The sequence below is a fragment of the Schistocerca serialis genome, chromosome 1 (assembly GCF_023864345.2).
Source record: "Schistocerca serialis cubense isolate TAMUIC-IGC-003099 chromosome 1, iqSchSeri2.2, whole genome shotgun sequence".
Lineage (NCBI taxonomy): Eukaryota > Metazoa > Arthropoda > Insecta > Orthoptera > Acrididae > Schistocerca > Schistocerca serialis.
This window is the reverse complement of record NC_064638.1, coordinates 698,071,853-698,094,035: the sequence shown is the minus strand read 5'-3', so window position 1 is coordinate 698,094,035 and position 22,183 is coordinate 698,071,853.

The window sequence follows — 22,183 nt, the reverse complement described above, 5'->3', positions numbered from 1 at the left end:
TTCTGTCAGGCCCTAGGAGGTAACAACTGTTTAACATGGCGAGTCGCCGATGGTTTTCGTAAAAGTGAAGATACCACTCGATTTGTCGTTTCCACTAGTTTTAATATTTACGGTGCAAGTAGCAACTAAAAGGAACTCAAATCTAAGCTAGCTGTGATACCATTGTTGACAATTTCCTTTATACATAAAGGGTGAATCACCTAAAATTTGGCTGGCCGAAGTGGCCGTGCGGTTAAAGTCGCTGCAGTCTGGAACCGCAAGACCGCTACGGTCGCAGGTTCGAATCCTGCCTCGGGCATGGATGTTTGTGATGTCCTTAGGTTAGTTAGGTTTAACTAGTTCTAAGTTCTAGGGGACTAATGACCTCAGCAGTTGAGTCCCATAGTGCTCAGAGCCATTTGAACCATTTGAACCTAAAATTTGCCGGCCGGTGTGGCCGTGCGGTTAAAGGCGCTTCAGTCTGGAACCGCGTGACCGCTACGGTCGCAGGTTCGAATCATGCCTCGGGCATGGATGTGTGTGATGTCCTTAGGTTAGTTAGGTTTAATTAGTTCTAAGTTCTAGGCGACTGATGACCTCAGAAGTTAAGTCGCATAGTGCTCAGAGCCATTTGAACCATTTTGAACCTAAAATTTACATCGCAAATATTGCGGAAATGGAAAATTCTCATGAAGTGCGGTCGTTATAGAATGGAATGGTAGTCAGGGCCACGTATTATTAGCCAATTAACGGTTGGAGTAATACTTAGAAAGTGTATTTTTTGTGAAAACCTACCATCGATATGTTGGTGCAAATGTTTAAAGTCGGCGGAAGGCATAAAACGCCATCACAAAATGTACTGAATGCCTTCTCAGAAAACTATTTTGAACAGCTAGTTCAGGAGGCCACTCGAAGTATAAATGGTTCCGAAAAAATATTTGACCTCTTAGCACCAAATAATCCTGACCATATGAGGAGCATCATAACAGATACAGAGATTAGTGAACACGAGGTTCTAATACCTAGACTGAATACAGTAACATCAAACCCACCAAAAATAAATCCAAAATACATTTATTTAACACAGATTTGGCACCTTCCAAAGAGACAGTCTAAATGCCTTCCAATCTGACTGTGTAAGCGTAGACCAGATGTGGTTTAAATTCAAAGAAATAATATCGACGACAGTTGAGAGACATTTACCAAATAAATTAATAAGAGATGGTAGTAATACCCCACTATACACAAAACAGGTAAAAAACTATTGCAGAAGCAACGAAAAAAGCATGCTAAATTTAAAAGAACGCAAAATCTCCAAGATTGGTGAAGCCTAACAGAAGCTCGAAATTTAGCGCGAAAATCAATGTTAGATGCTTATAATAGTTTCTACAAATAAACTGTCTCGAAATATGCCAGGAAACCCAAAGAAATTCTGGTCACATTGTAACACCCTACCCGTCACTTATCTGGTCTTGGTGTATGTTCACCCCAGGTAATTGACTAACAGATCAACAGAGAGTGCAAAACTACCGCAATATCGGATAACGCAAAGAAAGTAATAAGGCCCTGTAACTCCTGATTGAACTGCGGTGGCAGTGTTGACATTAATTGACTCAGAATTGAGCCCTTTTAATTAAAAAGGGATGCACATTGATGTTATATTCAGCTATTGAACACCAGATGCAAATGTTGAACATAAAATTAATTAAGAAAGTGACTTGGGATTTCAACTACTTGATTGAAAACAGATGCAGACGATTAGCACAGATTTATTTTAACGCACGACCTTCAATCATCACATTACATGACTCTCCTAACAGGCAGTGGTAATAGATTGCGTTCGCGTGGAGTAAAGCGCGATAAATCAAAAGTAATTCCTATCGACTGACCCAGGTGTAATGCGAAGTGCGAGAAGAATTCTACAATACACAGCCCATGAAACCCTCGTGGAAACTTTGCCGACGTGATCCAACAAATTAATCAGTGGCCGGAGTGGGCGCAATATCAGCGAATTCAGCGTGGCGGAGCGGCGTAGTTGTGTGGACGTCGGCCGACCTCGTGGTGCTGCAAGGCTGCGCTCGTCTATTCACTTCTAGCTATCTTGCTCAGTACGTAGCTGAATGAAAACTTTCTATCTGCAAGCTCAATCGTTCCGTTTGCTAAGTCCTAAACTGTAGAGATGGTCACTCTCTCTCAGACAAGCTGAGTAAAGAACGCCACGTCCGCACTCTAGGCAAGCTGGGAACGGAAGACCACTACGAAGACTTCTCCCAGTCCACTCTTCGCCTCGGTTTCCCCTCCAGCAAAATCACTTACGCCAATTGCAGCGCAAGTCGCGTTAATTATGCGTCGCTTCCCAGCACTGACCAATGCCTGCCTGGGAAGTGAACAAATTCCTACAAAATTTTCCTTCCTCTCAACTTCCGCTATTTAGCTCCTCCCAGGCCACCCATCAAGGTTAGCGTCTGCACAAAACACCAATTTTTCCAGAATTCTGACTCCCAGGAGAGTACTTCAAATTCCTCGCTCCTACGTTCCCATCGGAGGCCGGCGTATTTCATTCTGTCGCTCTTCACCTGATTTACTTCAGACTTTGTGGACCGTGAATTCAGCGTGAAGTTGCTATAGTCAGAACACGCATATTTTGGCCTCTGTTGACCGGTCCACCGTAGCTTTGTGCGGCTTTCTCGCATGTTTCACTGAAAACAGGACGGCAGACATTTAGCAACAGGCATACAAGTTCTCCATCTGCTTCCCGGTACACCAGCATGGGGTCAACCACCCACTCACTGTCACTCATCTTAAGGCAGCTGGAGGCTGCGCCCCATTACCGTTTTCTCAGTGCTTGAGCCGCCCTAAGCTGCCTATTGTCGCTTTCCTTCACTGCTCACCATTTGGCCACGGTCAACTCGAATACTTCCCTGGGATTAACTATCCTCCAGTAAATCGACGCATTTCGACAAAGTTTTCACGTAGTGTGAATTACTTTAAAACCATCACCCGACATTACTTATTCCAATACGTCCATACTATACCCCCTACAAGGTGCATTGTGTCTTGTCAGTCATTTTTGTTCAGCCCTACTGTTCACTCAACGTGAGTTAGGTGATCTTTAATGACTTCATGTAAGGGGCATAGTTCTTGCCATCTTACAACATGTGAAATACACCAGTGGTAAGACGGGAATCAATATCTTCGCTGCGCAATAGCAATGGCGTTGTTAATGATGATACTGCCACTGAAGCAGAGTTACTGAACACAATTTTCCAAATTTCTGTCACAAAAGAAGACAAAGTAAACATTCCAGAATTCAAATTAAGGGCAACTGCCAACAGGAGTAACTTAGAAGTATATATCCTTAGTGTGGCGAAGCAGTTTAAAACACTTCCGGTCCAGACGGTATATCAGTCAGGTTCCTTTCAGAGTATGCTGGTATAATAGCTCCATATTTAACAACCGCTTGCTCATAGAAAGATCCGTACCCAAAGACTGTAAATTTGCACAAGGACCCTAATACCCAAGAAAAGAAATAAAAATGATCCACTGAATTACAGACCAATATCAGTAACGTCGATTTGCAGTAGGATTTTGGAACATATAGTGTACTGGAACATTGTGAATCACCTCGAAGAAAACGATTTACTGAGAAATAGCCAAAACGGATTCAGAAAATAGCCTTCTTGTGGAACAAAATGGACTCTTTATTGTCACGAAATAATGAGTGCTATCGACAGGGGACATCAAACTCGTTCCATATTTTTAGATTTCCAGAAGGCTTTTGACAGCTTTCCTCCCAAGCGACTTCTAATTAAATAGCGTGCCTACGGAGTGTCGTCTTAGTAGTGCGACTAGAGTCGTGATTTCCTGTCAGAAAGGTCACAGTTCGTAATAATTGACGGAAATCCATCGAGTAACACATGAGTAATACCTAGCGTTCCCCAAGGAAGTGTTATAGATCCTCTGTTGTTCCTAATCTACATAAAAGATTAAGGGGGCAACCTGAGCAGTCGTCTTTGTTTGCAGGTGATGCTGTCACTTACCGGCATGTAATATGGTGCAAAAAGTAGCGATCGACTCTAAATTATGAAGCCATCCACACGAGCACTAACATGAATCCGCTCAATTTCAGTTACACGATAAATCACACAAATCTAATGGCTATAACTCAACTAAACGTTTAGAGATTACAATTACGAATAACATAAAGTTAACTACAAAACAGATAATGATTTGAGGAAAGCAAACCAAAGACTGCGATTTACAAGCAGAAAGCTTAGAACATGTAACAGGTTTACTAAATAGATAACTTACACCATGCTTGTCCATCCTCGTCTGGAGTATTGCTATGCGGTGTGGAATCTGCATCAAATAGGATTGACGGAGGACGCCGAAAAAGTTCAAAGAAGGGCAGCTCGTTTTGTATTATCGCGAAATAGAAGAGAGAGTGCCACGGATATGATAAACGCATTAGGGCGGCAGTCATTGAAACAAAAGCGTTTATCGCTGCGTCAGGAAGCTCTCACAGAATTTCAATCAGTTTTTTCATCAGATTGTGAAAATGTTGTTTTGGCGCCCACCTACATAGGGATAAATGCATGTCAGAGAAATGAGCACTCGAACGGAAGCCGGCCGCGGTGGTCTCGTGGTTCTAGGCGCGCAGTCCGGAACCGCGCGACTGCTACGGTCGCAGGTTCGAATCCTGCCTCGGGCATGGATGTGTGTGATGTCCTTAGGTTAGTTAGGTTTAAGTAGTTCTAAGTTCTAGGGGACTGATGACCACAGCTGTTAAGTCCCATAGTGCTCAGAGCCATTTGAACCATTTGAACCACTCGAACGGAAGATTTCAGCATTTGTTTTTCTCTCGGCAGTTCAAGAGCGGAAAGGTATAGAAACAGCTTAAAGGTGATTCGATAAACCCTCTGCCGTGCACTTAACTGTGAATTGCACAGTACTCATGGAGATGTAGATGTGTTTAGAATGAAACAATGCCTATTGACACTAACAAACTAAAGGTAGGGTAAATTAAATTTCAGAGGTGTTTGCTGTAGGCTTCTAGCGCAAGTCATTTACAAGATATCGTATTTTCAAAAGTTTTTCAACGTGCGTAGTTGCTAGGTACGACGTCATTACGTTTGCTTACAGTGTTCTTGTGTGTTCCTTGAGTGCACTGCGACTTGTTAGCCAGTTAGTGTGTGACAGGCCAAGCAGTAAGTCGTGAGTGGACGATGGGATTTACCAATGGGGATTCACTAACGCAGAAAAAGCCGCCGTGCTCATGGTGTATGTATAGTGTAGGAAGAATATAGTTCTCTCCTGTACGGCGTATGCAGCAAAATAACCCAATAGACGTTAACCATATCGGCAGTTATTTATCAGTCTGTTCGACCAGTTACCTGAAAGCGGCAATGTAACGCCTAGACAACATAACAGAAGGAAACAAGTGACAATAGAAAATAGAGCAGTAATGTTCTTGATGCTGTTGGCATTAATATTCTTGCTGCTTTTGAAATTGATACGCACGTTACCTCCCGCGCGATCGCACAAGGAGATGGCTTGAGTCAGGCAAGTGTCCTACTCTTTCTCCACAGACATAGGTTCCAACCCTATTACATCTCTCTCCATCATGGAAACGATTATGAGTATCATGTTACTTCTGTACGTGTACATTATCACAGGATAATCCAAATGTGTCATGTCTCTTGTTTAGTGATGCAGCTACGTCTAACAATAATGGCCATGTAAACCGCCGAAACTTGCAGTGTTGGTCTACTGAAAATCTCCGTTGGTTACGTCAAGTGGAACGTCAGCGTCCATGGAGTATAAACGTGTGGTGTGGGACAGTGAACCTCCAGCTCGTAGGTCGGTTTTTCAAGGACGGGACACTGAACGCACAGACTATCTTCCATCGATGCTAGAAGATGTTCTTCTGCAGACTATGAGAAATCTGTGGTACCATCATGATGGTTGTCCAGCCCTAATACTCAAAGTAGTACAGAACGTCTTCACGAATTGTTTCCAAATCCTCGGACTGACCCATAGAGCTTGTACCTTGGCCGACCAGTTCCCCAGATCTGACGTCTGTACACTTTTTCTGTGGTGAAATCTGAAAGACCCTGTTTGGAAGGACATACCAACTGCATCCAATGATATGCAACGACGTATTACTGCAGCCTGCTCTGACATCTCCGCTGAAATGCTAGCATGTGTGCAGCAGTCGTTCCGTATCAGACTGGAGGTGTGTACTGCCGGTGGTCATATCGAACACAGCCTGTGATGGTCAGTGGTCTCTGCAGTGACAGCACTCACGACTAAAGAGAGTACCGCACCACAAATGATGAGTCGCGCTCGAAACACTCGTAGCGCAGCATCTATGTGGGTCGCCAGCACGAACTGTACCGAGGTACACCAGGGGCCGCAGCTGATAACCCATGGACATCGCGTGTGTGGATAGCCATTGGTCGATGCCTCGTTAAATACCTGACCACTGAGAATCGGCGGACAGCTCTCTTCAGTGGGCCGAGTCATGTACAGTCTCCAGTTATCGCCGAGTCTACAAACTGCACTGCTCGTCCGTCGTCTCTAAGACTTACGCTCTGTAGGCATCGTAGGCCAGCTCTGGACTCTACGCAGGCGTTACTCAGAGGCACAGTGACGTTGCTTAATGTTTTCGAGGTAATAATTTCACACATCTAATTGGGCTGAACATTTCACAAGAAGAAACTTAATTTAAGGTGTTTCTTCATATTTAATAAATATCATTTTATCACTAATTGTTGGAAATTTTTCTGACTGAAGATAGCTTATGCCATCCTCCTGCAAATAGACTCGCACTAGAATTCTGCATCAAACGCCACTGACATTCTATAAGAATTTACCCTACTTTTAGTCGATGTCAACAGGCATCGTTCCATTTAGAAAACTGTATGTTTATACAAGAAATATACTTTATAAGTATTATCGCAATCCATTCTATGAAAACAGCACACCAATAGCACATTCCATTTTCACAATATCTGCGATGCAAGTCTTTTTCTTTTTTTATGGCAGTGTACTATTACACAGCGTCACCGGTTCAGATCCGGTCCAACTGTCTCTTTGGGCAAGTGAGAGGAGACTCAAAGCAACGTCTGAAGAACAGCCGAGCATAGTACTTTAAAGGTGTGGCGGTGGAACTTGAAGTTCCGTGCCACCCTCCGACGGTGGAAGTACAGAGGAGGGGTGCAGTAAAGCGCCAATTCTATGGTGAAGGAAAAAACTGGCTGAACGAGAACAGGCCACTGCTGGTGACTGTACGAAACGGACAGAAAAGCGTTGGCGTATTGGATCTGTCGTCGGTCATAGCCTGAGTCTTCCAGGATGGTGAGCGGAACGGCGACCGTCTCGCGCAAGACGTCCACTTTACTGTATAGTTGGCGAGCCTTACGGCGAAAAAAAGTGGCTGAACGAGAACAGGCCACTGCTGGTGACTGTACGAAACGGACAGAAAAGCGTGGGCGTATTGGATCTGTCGTCGGTCATAGCCTGAGCCTGAGGCTTCCAGGATGGTGAGCGGAACGGCGACCGTCTCACGCAAGGCGTCCACTTTACTGTATAGTTGGCGAGCCTTACGGCGAATGGTCGGCTTGAGAAGGGCCGTATTTGTCTCCTCATGCAGAGTGACAATTCTGGTGAGCGGAGGGGCGTGAAGACTCCACCTCAGAACTTTATTCTGTAGGAGCTGGAGCGTCACCATCCAGGACTTACTAATCGTGGCTGACGCAGAGGAACCACATGTTAGTGCGGGTAAGACAACGGAGTGATACAGCTGGAGCTTGGTATCTAGAGTCAGCTCTCGGCTGGAGAAGAGTGGGTACAAGGCCTTTGTACACTTTAACCCTTTTTGGGTGATGTATTCTGTGTGGCGATGGAAGAAAAGTTTCTTATCCAACCAGACCCCGAGATACTTAGCCCCCGATTGAGATGTTGTGGCGGAGTATAGGGCGCCGTTTAGTGAAATACACTGCCGTAATTTTGGCAGCATTGAGGGCCATTTTATTGGAGCGACACCAGGTAATCATTGCGTCCACTTGCTTTTGAGGCGAACAGTGAGTTGATCAGGTTTGCGGCCAGTCGTATAAAGCGCCGTGTCATCGGCGTATTGCGCCAAATGGCAGTGACGAATGTCGGGCATGTCATTGACATAGACATTAAAAGAAGAGGGGACAGCACAGAGCCCTGAGGGGTACTCATTGACATGTGGCGTACAGTTGCGCACTTTCCCTGCTGAGCCGCGAGGGAGGTCCTCTGGTGATGAAAATCACACACAATCTTAACGTAGGTATCAGAGATCGGCGTTTGCGTCAGCATCTTATACACCAGAATGTCCTGCCAAATCTTATTATACGAATTCTGCACGTCCAAGAGGACCGCTGCCGTCGACATGATAGAATTAAAACACTTGCTGATGTGGTCCGTAATCCGGAGAACTTGCGGTTCGTGGCGGATTGTCCCGGCTGCTGCCAGAGGCTGGGAAATGCGTTGGAGTATGAGAAACTCCAGGACCTTCGCCATAGTGTTCTAGGGACCTGTTGATGGTAGGGAGCGTGAGACCCTTAGGATCGGAATGGCTTTGCCTAGTTACCCTACGAGAGGAAGCGGCCACTTACAAGACAAGGCACATTAGCATAGTGAATGGCACCAGAGACTCCCTCAGTAACTGCTGGGAAAGATCATTGACCATTCTAATCGGGCCATAGTCTGCCAAACCTTGTTTGCTTCGTAGAATTCGTAAAACCCTTTTTTTTTTTTTTTTTTTTTTTTTTTTTTTTTTTTTTTTTAATGGACTTGTAGTCCGGGGTGATATGTTACAATACAGCGTCACCGGTCTATTGCGGTCTAACTGTGTTGGTGAGGCGGTAAAATTCCACAGGGCAGTGACTCCGTCACTGCAATTCGCTTTGGAGGTGTGGCGGTGGGACTTGTAGTCCCGTACCACCCTCTGACGGTGATGGTACTACATGAGTCAGGCAGTAAAATTTTGCCTAACATGGACGGGTGAAGGTGTGGCGGCGGAACTTGTAGTCCCGTACGCGCTGGCCATCCTATATAAGGGACAGTAAAATTTATCCTACTGCGAGACAAAACGATCAAAGTCCTCATGCTGAAGTGTTAGTGGTTGCCTATATAAACCTGATTGTGCCCAGGAATGCACCTCTTCGAATTAAATCGACGGCCACGAGTATCTTTCCTCAGGATCCAAAAACGTGGGAATCACATGCAGGAAGATGAGGACTGTGTGGAGGATGTATAAAGGGTTCCCAGCAGGACTTCTGCAGTGTAGTCGAAATATTGTTGGCCACATGTGGGCCCGCTTACCGTGTCTAGCGAATGAGCTTTTCAATTTGCAGTACACTTTTGACAGAAAAATGGAAAAAATTATGACTGCTACTGAAAAGGAAGGCCGCTCAAATAATTTCTTCAGTTATTAATTTATGGTTTGCGGTTGGTGAATCCCAGTATTACTAGTAACTACGGTTTAGCTATGGCCCCTAGTTACAAAAATGCGAATAAAAGCTCGTTGGCAAATTTCTTTGGTCGATTATATACGCTAAGTGCTACAGCACTATAAAACACACAGTAACTTCTCGACATAGACCTTCTGTTCATAGGGGAGTGGTATGAAAAAAGAATTAATGATAGCAGAGAATATGAAAAGTATATATAGTGTTAATATTCTCGTCCACTCAAGTGAGTAATCGGATGAAAGTCGTTTAGCGGTACGCATAAAGATATGAAATTTTTGCGAGATGACAACCAGCTCAGTACTATCGGCAGTTTACGGTACCAGATGATCAGACAGTCCCTTCTCCTCCATGCGCGACAGCAACACCGAGACACAAAAGCGTCTACCTGTCCTGGGTTGAATGGAAGTTGACGTCACGACACATACAGTTCTTACAGTTCTTCCTGTCCTAGGCTCAAAGATTTAGGATATCCTGCGAATCGTGGATAAAGGGAAACAGACAGAGTCCGTATTCCTACATTCCCGGAAAGCGTTTGACACGGCGCCCAACCACAGATTGTTAACGAAGGTCCGAGCACTCAGAGCAGGTTCCCAGAAAATGTGAGTCGAAGATTTCTTAAGTAATAGACCCCACTACGTTATCCTCGACGGCGAGTGTTGTTCAGAAACAAGGAGTGCTCCAGGGAAGTGTGGTAGGACCGCTTTTGTTCTCTACTTACGTAAATGATGTGACCGATCGAGTGAGCAGAAATGTGCAACTGTTTTTTGTTGACGCTGTAGTATACTGGAGAGTATCATCGTTGTAGAAAGATGCTGGATGACTTAGACCACATTTCTGTTTGGTCTGATCAATGGCAGCTTGCTCCAAATGTACAAGAATGTGAGTTAATGAAAGTGAGTGGGAAAAACAATCCTGCAGCGTTTAAATACAATATTAGAGGTGTGCTACTTGACACAGCTATGTCTATTAAATATCTTGGAGAAACGTTGTCATGCCATATGAAATAGAATGAGCACGTAAGGACATATTAGGGATGGTGAATGGTGGACTTCGGTATACTTGGGGAGTTTTAGGGAAGTGTAGCTCATCTACAAAGTAGGTCGTGTGTAGAATATTTGTGTGACCCATTCTCAAGTACTTGTTGTAGTGTCTGGGATCCCCACCAGGTCATACAGTATTAAAGAAAAATATCTAAGCAATTCAGAAGCGTGCTGCTAGATTTGTTACCGATAGGTTCGATCAGCACGCGACTATTACGAAGATGTTTCGAGGACTCATGCGGGAACCCTGAAGTGAAGACGACGCTACGTCCTTTCCGCGAAACTCTATTGAGAAAACTCAGAGAACAGGCATTTACAGTTAACTGCAGAACAATTCTCTACTGCCAACGTACATTTATAGTAATATCCACGAGCACAAGAGAAATAAGGGCTCGTATAAAGATGTATAGAAAATCATTTTTCTCTCGTCCTATTTGCGAGTGCAACAGGAAAGGTAATAACTGTTAGTGGTACATGGTGCTCTCCGCCAGACACCATACGGTGGCTTTCGGAGTCTGTATATAGATGTAAAAATACATAAAATTCCCCTTGAATGTCCATACCACGTCTTATTCCATCTACCGCGCTCAACGCATCGGAATATGAAGCTGTGCAGCGATGGGTCCATCATACGAATACCAAAAGATTCCGTTAAATTTTGGGTGACACGATAAATCGCGTAAATTTAAGGGGTATCGGTACAACTAAGTACTTAGGGACTATCATTAAAACTTAAATTGGAACTATCACACTTAAAATGTTGCAAATTATGTGAACCAAAGACTGTGTTTTATTATAAGAGCACTTAGAAGGCGCAAAAATCTGGAAAAGAAATGTCTTACACAACGCTTGTCCGTCTTCTAGAGCACTGCTGCACACTATGAAATCTTTACTAGATATGATTGGCAGAATACACCGAAAAATTTCAAAGAAACGTAGATGATTGTGCAGTATCGCGAAATAGGGGTGACACTGTCAAGTACGTATATGATGAGTCAGTTGGAGTTGCATTCATTAAACAAAGACTTTTTCGTTCCGATTAGGTATTACCACGAAATTTCAATCACCAACTTTCCCCTCCGAATGCCAGGATAGTCGTTTGACTTCCACCTACATAGAAGAAAAAGAACATCATAAGTAAGTAAATAAGAGAAATCACAGTTCGCATGAAAGGATTTACCATTCATTTTACCCACGAAAGTGGAAGGTAGAGAAATAGTTGGAAATTGGTTTCTAAGTAGGCTGTTTAGGTTTTTATGCTGGTAATGCCACGTAGTGCTCTGTATGAAAATCGCTGACTGCGCTGTGTGCAGTGTGTGGCTGGTTGGAATATTCGCGAATATTCGCCTGTATAGTGTTGGGCAGCTGGATGTGAACAGCGCGTAGCGTTGTGCAGTTGGAGGTGAGCCGCCAGCAGTGGTGGATGTGGAAGAGAGTTGCCAGAGTTTTGAGAAGTTACTACAAGCGAACGATCTGGACGTGTGTCCGCCAGAAAAAGGAAATTTGAAAAGGTGGATAATGACTTTTGAACACTATTAAGGTAAATACATAGCTTGTTCTTTATCAAAATCTTTCATTTGCTAACTATGCCTGTCAGTAGTTAGTGCCTTCAGTAGTTAGAATCTTTTATTTAGCTAGCAGTATTGGCGCTCGCTGTATTGAAGCAGTTCGAGTAACGAAGATTTATGTGAGGTAAGTGATTCATGAAAGGTATAGGTTATTGTTAGTCAGGGCTATTCTTTTTTAGGGATTACTGAAAGTCAGATTGCGTTGCGCTAAAAATATTGTGTGTCAGTTTAGTGATGATCAGAACAAGTAAAGAGAAAACTGTTTGAGTGCGTTGAGTTTTGCTCAGCTGTTTGAAAATCAAAAAACGTAGAAGGTTACCAGCACAGACATGCTTAATTATTCAAAGGGGACGTTTCAGGTTATATGAACTCCCTGGACTGCAAAGTAATCATATGTCGACGTGCATGAAAAACATTCTTCCTTCGAAGAGATTAATAGTGTTAGGGGGAGAGATATTTTTATTACATCTACACATCGATATGCTAAACTTGTAGCAGCAACGAAGTATCCATAGATGTTGCCAATTTTGTCTTTCAGTGCATCTATTAGAATAATAAGTTGTAAAAGTACAGCAACCCTTCATTCCTTACAGCAAGCAGACACAACATTTTCTTGGTTTCCTCGTTCACTTGACCTCATTCATTTACTCATTTGCTTTTACAAATAGAGTCAACGCTACTTTTACATCAGCACTAGTAGCATCAGTGAGAGTGGCAGTGGTGGTTATAGCACGACGAAGAGGAGGCAGATTTTTGGAAGCAGCTGACCACAGCTCTGCAATGATTCCGACACGGCGTCTTCAAATCGCTTGACGAATATAAAGCTTTTCTCTTTAATTCACTATTTTCTATCGTATTATTACTAATGTAGCTTGTTGTTCACATCAGGCAAGCAAGCGAGACACAAGAGTGTTCTGGCCTGAGTCGGAGAGGGAGTTAAGTTGGTCACAGGATATTAGGACTAGGTGGACGTGAGTAAATCTCATGCGATGTGATAAGTCGGTAAAAATGTCCATGATATCGTAAACACAATGGATACAAATCGCGTGTTAAATGCTAGCGAACTATCGCGTAGTTAAAATACGAGAGACATAATTTCATACACACAACTTTGATTTACGAAGGTGCCCCAACACTGTACAGTCTCAATGGCGTGACCACCTGACAGAAGCCTGAATAACCACCTTTTGCAGCGCCAGATGTGAAGGAAGAGAGCCAGTGTGCTTCTTGAAGATACCAACACGGATGTGGAACCATTCCTGTGCCATGGCCAGCTGGGTAATCTCACAGATTCTCGATTGTTTAAATCGGGAGGGGGGGGGGGGGGGGGGAGTGGTGGGGTAGGCGGCCATGGCAGTACGATAAGCTCATCCTCTGCTCTTTCAACAGTGCACGTACAATGTCACGTGTACCACGCGTTGGATTGCCCTGCTGATAGATGCCATCGTGTCGAGGAAAGCCAAACCGCATGTAGGGATGGACATGGTCCCCGAGGATAGATATACAGGGTGGTCCATTGATAGTGACCGGGCCAAATATCTCACGAAATAAGCATCAAACGAAAAAACTACAAAGTACGAAAATCGTCTAGCTTGAAGGGGGAAACCAGATGGCGCTATGGTTGGCCCGCTAGATGGCGCCGCCATAGGTCAAACGGATATCAACCGCGTTTTTTAAAATAGGAACCCCAATTTTATTTCATATTCGTGTAGTACGTAAAGAAATGTGAATGTTTTAGTTGGACCACTTTTTTCGCTTTGTGATAGATGGCGCTGTAATAGTCACAAACATTGAACCGTGGCGCCACTGGCTCAGGCGTAGTATTGACCATCCCTCTTGCGGCCCCATTGCCAATACCTATGAGGAAGAATTGGTATCTGTTGGTTTTGTTAGAAGGTCTTTGCCTGCCGATATATACACAGGGTTCGCTAGCCCGAGAGGGAGGCACGAAGTTTGGGGATTGGCGGTGGCGTTGCGACAAGAGGAGGTCACGAGCTGCACAAGCAGGGGCTACGCAGGGCAAAGATACCGGAGTACTTCACCGGGGTCAGCGTCAACTACAAGCAGCAGGCCGACATCCAGTCGGTTGGTATGCAACCTTCGTGTCAGACGACCGCTCGTGAGCTGGCCGCCCTCTTCTACCTGCCTTTCATTAGCACCACTCAGCAACCACTGCCACACACAATGGATCCATGGAACTGCTTGCTGATAAAGCAGAGTAACATTCTATAATCCTCGTGGTGATTCGTTTGGCTGGCTCTGAGCACTACGGGACTTAACATCTATGGTCATCAGTCCCCTAGAACTTAGAACTACTTAAACCTAACTAACCTAAGGACATCACACAACACCCAGTCATCACGAGGCAGAGAAAATCCCCGACCCCGCCGGGAATCGAACCCGGGAACCCGGGCGCGGGAAGCGAGAACGCTACCGCACGACCACGAGCCGCAGACGGTGATTCGTTTCATTGTCTACCTGCCCTCCTTATTATTTCCTGATTTGTGCCCGACCCTCAGAGTTTTACTCGGTCGGCCCTTTGGTCGTAAATATACGCAGTAATATTGTACTAAGGCACTATTTGTGCTTTGAAAATTGTTCCGTTGTTCTATTGCCTTTCCTTTAAGTTAGTCCCTGATCATTAATATTCTAATTATTCAGCTCTTCGTCGTAAATACAGCCGGAACAATTGCACTAAGGCACATGTTGCCGTTAAACAAAAGAGGGACCTTAGATTTAACCGTTAACCGCTTCAATTCTTTGATTGTAATTGCGTTTCTCAGTCATTAGTTATAATCTGAACAACCTATTGAACTAAGCTCTTCGTTTCTGTGTTCGAAAGACCGGATCATTATTAGCGTATTTTAGCTGGGTTTTGTGGCTCTGCTGAGTGAGTTCTCTTGTGATAAGTGCTCACAAGTAATTATCTAAGACGTTCCTACAGAGCGATCGTAATAACTGACAATAATTTTAATTTTGAAAAGATTAACAGCCAACTGTCACCAGGGCTTTAGTCACAATAAAATTGTAAGAAGGGACGGGTTGGTATCCAGTCGCACCTTGGTTGCCGATTGAAATTGAGAGGTTGGTTGCTTTGAAGTAAGCCTTGTCATTGTCATATTGTTTGGTAATCTGTTTAACCTTTAAGCACAGTAACCTTTCGACACACAGCTTTCAAATTAAAAAGTTAGGTCATCTGTTCTGGGTATTTGAATCACTCTTGCCATCAATGGTGCTTATATAGTATTCATGTGTTGCAGAAGGGCATTTTAATAAGACAGACTGTGTCCAGCGCGGTAGTAAACACTGCTGTTTCACCCAATAGCGGGCGGGCTACAGGTCCGGCCGTATTGTAATCATTGTCATATTGTTTTCTGTTTTGCAATACAGCATGTAACCTCCCCACAAAAAATATGTAATTAACTATTATTTGTTTAATGATTCTAATTTTAGTGTAACCTCAGAACAAAACTGGTTCCCATTTAATGTACCCACAAAATTCTTTTCTCATTTAATATAAGCTCGAAACAGAAAAATTCCTAAACCTCATAATAAAAAATAAATTCAGTAACCTGGTAAAATTTGGACGACAGCAGTGCTGCGTCATGTAAGATCATTCTGAATAAAAAGCAAAAATTCTCACCTCGATAAAGTCGGCAACTATCTGCTCTTACAATAGCTCTTTTCCGCCACAGCTCTGTGCAATGCTGGCCTATACATGTGTTATTTATGACAGGAAGCAAATGGTTTTTCTTTTGCAACAATCGGAATGATCATGCATTGAAAAAAATATTAAATTCTTTAAATTGAAATGAATGCTTGTTATTATTAGGACATTTTTAAAAGATATGCATGGGAGTTTACATAATATTGCTAGATATGCGCGAGGCTGCTTTTTTTTACCTTATACAATAATACTCAGGCTCCGGCATCGCTGCACCGTGACCGGCCCAGCCAACATGATACACCAGACCAGACCAGAGCAGACACACACACTGGCAACAACTTACTGCTACTGCTACGCAGTTCGTACAGTCAACACTGCTCTCTGGTCAGCGATTCTCTTATACCTTGCATATCGCAGGCAGCGCATGAGCAATACATCGAAATTACATCTGCTCGGACCTCTTACATAACCCTCCACTGGGGGGGGGGGGGGGGGGCAAAAATTTGGCAGCAATGGTGAGTCAATTGGGCTTGCCATGAGCAACAAATTTTTCTTAATTAACTAAGTTTACAGTCACAGAGTATATATATATATATATATATATATATATATATATATATATATATATATATAAGTGGAGAACATGAAATGAAATAGAGTGCACATGCACTGAGTACAGAACATATCAAGAAATCACAAAATGTATACGCAATGAGTACAAATCATATTAACAAATGACATAAAGTGCATATGCACTGTAGTACAGAACATATCTAGCAATGACAAAATGTATACGCAATGAGTACAAAACATATTAACAAATGACATAAAGTACATACGCACTGTAGTATTTTTTTACCATTTTACAAGAACTATGATAGAAAAGGGAAGGATTGCATCATGGTTGTAGCACAGTAGGTTGCACGTAGCTGCACTGAAAGTCCAAGTTCTACAGAAGCACAACACCAAGTGAGACAATCTGAAGTTCTCTTCCCTGAAGTATTAATCAGTGTAGCCAAGACACTGAAATGTCGTATGAATATTCAATGTTATCATTTTGGTAGTACATTAGGTACACCAAACAGTAGAACCATAATAACATCTCCATTGTTCAAGGTAGTGGACACCATGATGTGTCAACAGCACACTCTTTCACCAACGTAGAATTAGCGCAGAAACCAAACATAGTGCTCCATGATCATAAGGATAGACAGGACAAACGTATATTGCAGTAATTTCTGGTAATTAGAAGATGAAGGACATTAAGTCTTATGCTAGTCATCATTGAGAATTACACTAGTCCATCAACCGATTTGAGTAATTGGTGGCACTCATTGCCTAGTTATTAAATATTTCTGTAATATGTATGGAGTATTACAGAATATTATTCATAAGTCATCTGATGACAATAAATATTGGCACTCATTGGCCAGTTACAAACCATTTAAAAGTAATCATTCAAAGCAAGAGTTAATTAATGGCATACCATTTACATAATTCATCTAGTTATAGTAATCATTGGCACTCTTTGGCCAGTTACAAACCATCAGAAGTGATCCTTCAAAACAGGAGCTAATGAGTGTAGCATCAAGCTACTGGTATTCATATATAATAGCATGTAGGTGACATAATACAAAATTAAAATAAGAAACAGTGGTACTCATTGGCCAGTTACTAAACATATAGCAAGTATTGAATAGTACAAAACATTTTTCATCATTCAAGTGACATACAACATATTTAAAACAATTATTGGCACTCATTGGCCAGTTACAAAGTATTCTTATATTTTTATAAAACCTTTTCAGTATTATTCAGAAGTTATCATTCAAAATGAGAGTTTATTATTGGCATGGCATTTATAGAGTATAACAAAAATATTATTTACAGAAATTATTGGCATAGTATTTATGCATTATTATAAAACATCATTCAGTATTACTTAGAAATCATCATTCAAGTGACATAGGAAATATTGAAAATGTAACACACTGTAACTATTACTCAAGGTCTGTGATTAGAAAACATCATTCAGTATTACTTGGAACTCATCATTCAAGTGACATAGGAAATATTGAAAATGTAACACACTGTAACTATTACTCAAGGTCTGTGATTAGAAAACATCATTCAGTATTACTCATAACTGATCATTCCAGTGACATAAGACATATTTAAAATGTAACACACTGTAACTATTATTCAAGGTCTATTTTTTTCGTGTTAGCAATGCATTGCGTTGGGATCGATAATTAATTGCTGGTGCATGAAAATATTTGCTTTTGACTTATTGCTGCAAGTGAGGATAGGTAACGCCATTCGTCATGAGTCAGCTGTAGCAAGGTTATGGAACAAGTAGAGTATATGTGATCACATTCATGAATGACACACACAAATGGGTAAAATAAATGCAAGTACTAGAACAGGTTTAATGACTAACTGCTTATAGCACATTAATTTCATGAATGGCTTCTCCTAGAAAAAATACAAAATGGATTATTAAGCTGAAAGAAGAAACGCATATTATGCTGAAAAGTAGTGAACTTCGAATTAGCGGGTAATGAAATGTGTACTCAATATATATGTACTCTAGCTGTCCTTTCCAAAACCTTCAGTCATTATACCATGCGACATAAGACATACTGTCAAAACGAACTGCAACAAATACTTAAATAACTACATAGCATTTCTTAACTAACACTAAATATATAAACTTCATCATCTGCAAAGAAAAACTTAAAAGTGGTGCGTTTAGTGGCCATATAAAATTTATCACTATCATCACCTGTAAACAAAAACTTCATTATTCATATCACCATAACTTATTATTATCATCACCTGCAAAGAAAAACTTCATTATTCATATTACCATATTCTTCATCACTATTCATCATCATTCATCATCAGCTGTAAAAGGACCCTCCATTATTCATTATTCATATTACCATTTACTTCATACAACTATTCATAGTATAGAGTTCCTTATTTCTAGCATATTTCATCACTAAAACTAAGATGTGTAGTTCTGTCTGACAGCCTGCATCAATCGCCTCATATTCTGAAAGAAAAATAATTAGTTAAGACTGGTATCATACGATGTGTATACTATATTCATGTTAATGTTTGTTAATTCTGATCCATTTACTCTTCGTGACTAGGTATTGTATCTTCTTTCGTTCATTCCAAAGGTGAAATTCCCATTTCATAGTAATCCTCTGTGGTTTGTTTCGTTTATTTCATTTACACGTTATTGCTTTCTGAAAATGATGAACAATGATTAATGTCTTGCATTTAAATCACATACCCATTAAATAAAAACTGGTTTCTAGTGATATAATTAAGCATACAGCATAGCATAACGGAAAACGTAATATGTCAAAAACATAGACAGTGTGCAGGTGCAAAAATGTACACAGAGTATCATAATGTAGTAGCAAAAAAAAAATGTAAAATCGTCATGATGTTGAGATATCATAAGGCAAAAATGTCAAAGTCAACTGGTGTTTGTTATATCTTAAAGATTTCATAGTGCATACAAACAAACAGGAAAACAATCATATATACATGAAAAATGGAAAATGTGCACAGTCTGATATATAACGACAAGAAATGACTTTCTTTGTGTTCAGCTTGTGTGGTTGATAGAGGCGAGAGTTGAAGACTTTAATGGAGAAAGAATTTGATAAAATTAATATGCCACTAGATAGAATTGCATAGTTGTTCATAAAATATGTAAGTTTATCTGGAAAATGTGCACGGTCTTATGTGTAAAGACAAGAAAAGCGACCTGCTAACCTTACCTTGCCGGGCACTTGCCAAGAAAAAATATAATATTCATCAGTAAGTAATCACATAGATATAATTGCGTAAGTGGTCATAAAATGTGTAAGTTTATCTGGAAAAATGTGCACGATCTACATCTACATCTACATTGATACTTCGCAAGCCACCCAACGGTGTGTGGCGGAGGGCACTTTACGTGCCACTGTCATTACCTCCCTTTCCTGTTCCAGTCGCGTATGGTTCGCGGGAAGAACGACTGTCTGAAAGCCTCCGTGCGCGCTCTAATCTCTCTAATTTTACATTCGTGATCTCCTCGGGATGTATAAGTAGGGGGAAGCAATATATTCGATACCTCATCCAGAAACGCACCCTCTCGAAACCTGGCGAGCAAGCTACACCGCGATGCAGAGCGCCTCTCTTGCAGAGTCTGCCACTTGAGTTTATTAAACATCTCCGTAACGCTATCACGGTTACCAAATAACCCGGTGACGAAACGCGCCGCTCTTCTTTGGATCTTCTCTATCTCCTCCGTCAACCCGACCTGGTACGGATCCCACACTGATGAGCAATACTCAAGTATAGGTCGAACGAGTGTTTTGTAAGCCACCTCCTTTGTTGATGGACTACATTTTCTAAGCACTCTCCCAATGAATCTCAACCTGGTACCCGCCTTACCAACAATTAATTTTATGTGATCATTCCACTTCAAATCGTTCCGTACGCATACTCCCAGATATTTTACAGAAGTAACTGCTACCAGTGTTTGTTCCGCTATCATATAATCATACAATAAAGGATCCTTCTTTCTATGTATTCGCAATACATTACATTTGTCTATGTTAAGGGTCAGTTGCCACTCCCTGCACCAAGTGCCTTTCCGCGGCGGATCTTCCTGTATTTCGCTACAATTTTCTAATGCAGCAACTTCTCTGTATACTACAGCATCATCCGCGAAAAGCCGCATGGAACTTCCGACACTATCTACTAAGTCATTTATATATATTGTGAAAAGCAATGGTCCCATAACACTCCCCTGTGGCACGCCAGAGGTTACTTTAACGTCTGTAGACGTCTCTCCATTGATAACAACATGCTGTGTTCTGTTTGCTAAAAACTCTTCAATCCAGCCACACAGCTGGTCTGATATTCCGTACGCTCTTACTTTGTTTATCAGGCGACAGTGCGGAACTGTATCGAACGCCTTCTGGAAGTCAAGAAAAATAGCATCTACCTGGGAGCCTGTATCTAATATTTTCTGGGTCTCATGAACAAATAAGGCAAGTTGGGTCTCACACGATCGCTGTTTCCGGAATCCATGTTGATTCCTACATAGTAGATTCTGGGTTTCCAGAAATGACATGATACGCGAGCAAAAAACATGTTCTAAAATTCTACAAGAGATCGACGTAAGAGATATAGGTCTATAGTTTTGCGCATCTGCTCGACGACCCTTCTTGAAGACTGGGACTATCTGTGCTCTTTTCCAATCATTTGGAACCCTCCGTTCCTCTAGAGACTTGCGGTACACGGCTGTTAGAAGGGGGGCAAGTTCTTTCGCGTACTCTGTGTAGAATCGAATTGGTATCCCATCAGGTCCAGTGGACTTTCCTCTATTGAGTGATTCCAGTTGCTTTTCTATTCCTTGGACACTTATTTCGATGTCAGCCATTTTTTCGTTTGTGCGAGGATTTAGAGAAGGAACTGCAGTGCGGTCTTCCTCTGTGAAACAGCTTTGGAAAAAGGTGTTTAGTATTTCAGCTTTACGCGTGTCATCCTCTGTTTCAATGCCATCATCATCCCGTAGTGTCTGGATATGCTGTTTCGAGCCACTTACTGATTTAACGTAAGACCAGAACTTCCTAGGATTTTCTGTCAAGTCGGTACATAGAATTTTACTTTCGAATTCAATGAACGCTTCACGCATAGCCCTCCTTACGCTAACTTTGACATCGTTTAGCTTCTGTTTGTCTGAGAGGTTTTGGCTGCGTTTAAACTTGGAGTGGAGCTCTCTTTGCTTTCGCAGTAGTTTCCTAACTTTGTTGTTGTACCACGGTGGGTTTTTCCCGTCCCTCACAGTTTTACTCGGCACGTACCTGTCTAAAACGCATTTTACGATTGCCTTGAACTTTTTCCATAAACACTCAACATTGTCAGTGTCGGAACAGAAATTTTCGTTTTGATCTGTTAGGTAGTCTGAAATCTGCCTTCTATTACTCTTGCTAAACAGATAAACCTTCCTCCCTTTTTTTATATTCCTATTAACTTCCATATTCAGGGATGCTGCAACGGCCTTATGATCACTGATTCCCTGTTCTGTACATACAGAGTCGAAAAGTTCGGGTCTGTTTGTTATCAGTAGGTCCAAGATGTTATCTCCACGAGTCGGTTCTCTGTTTAATTGCTCGAGGTAATTTTCGGATAGTGCACTCAGTATAATGTCACTCGATGCTCTGTCCCTACCACCCGCCTAAACATCTGAGTGTCCCAGTCTATATCTGGTAAATTGAAATCTCCACCTAAGACTATAACATGCTGAGAAAATTTATGTGAAATGTATTCCAAATTTTCTCTCAGTTGTTCTGCCACTAATGCTGCTGAGTCGGGAGGTCGGTAAAAGGAGCCAATTATTAACCTAGTTCGGTT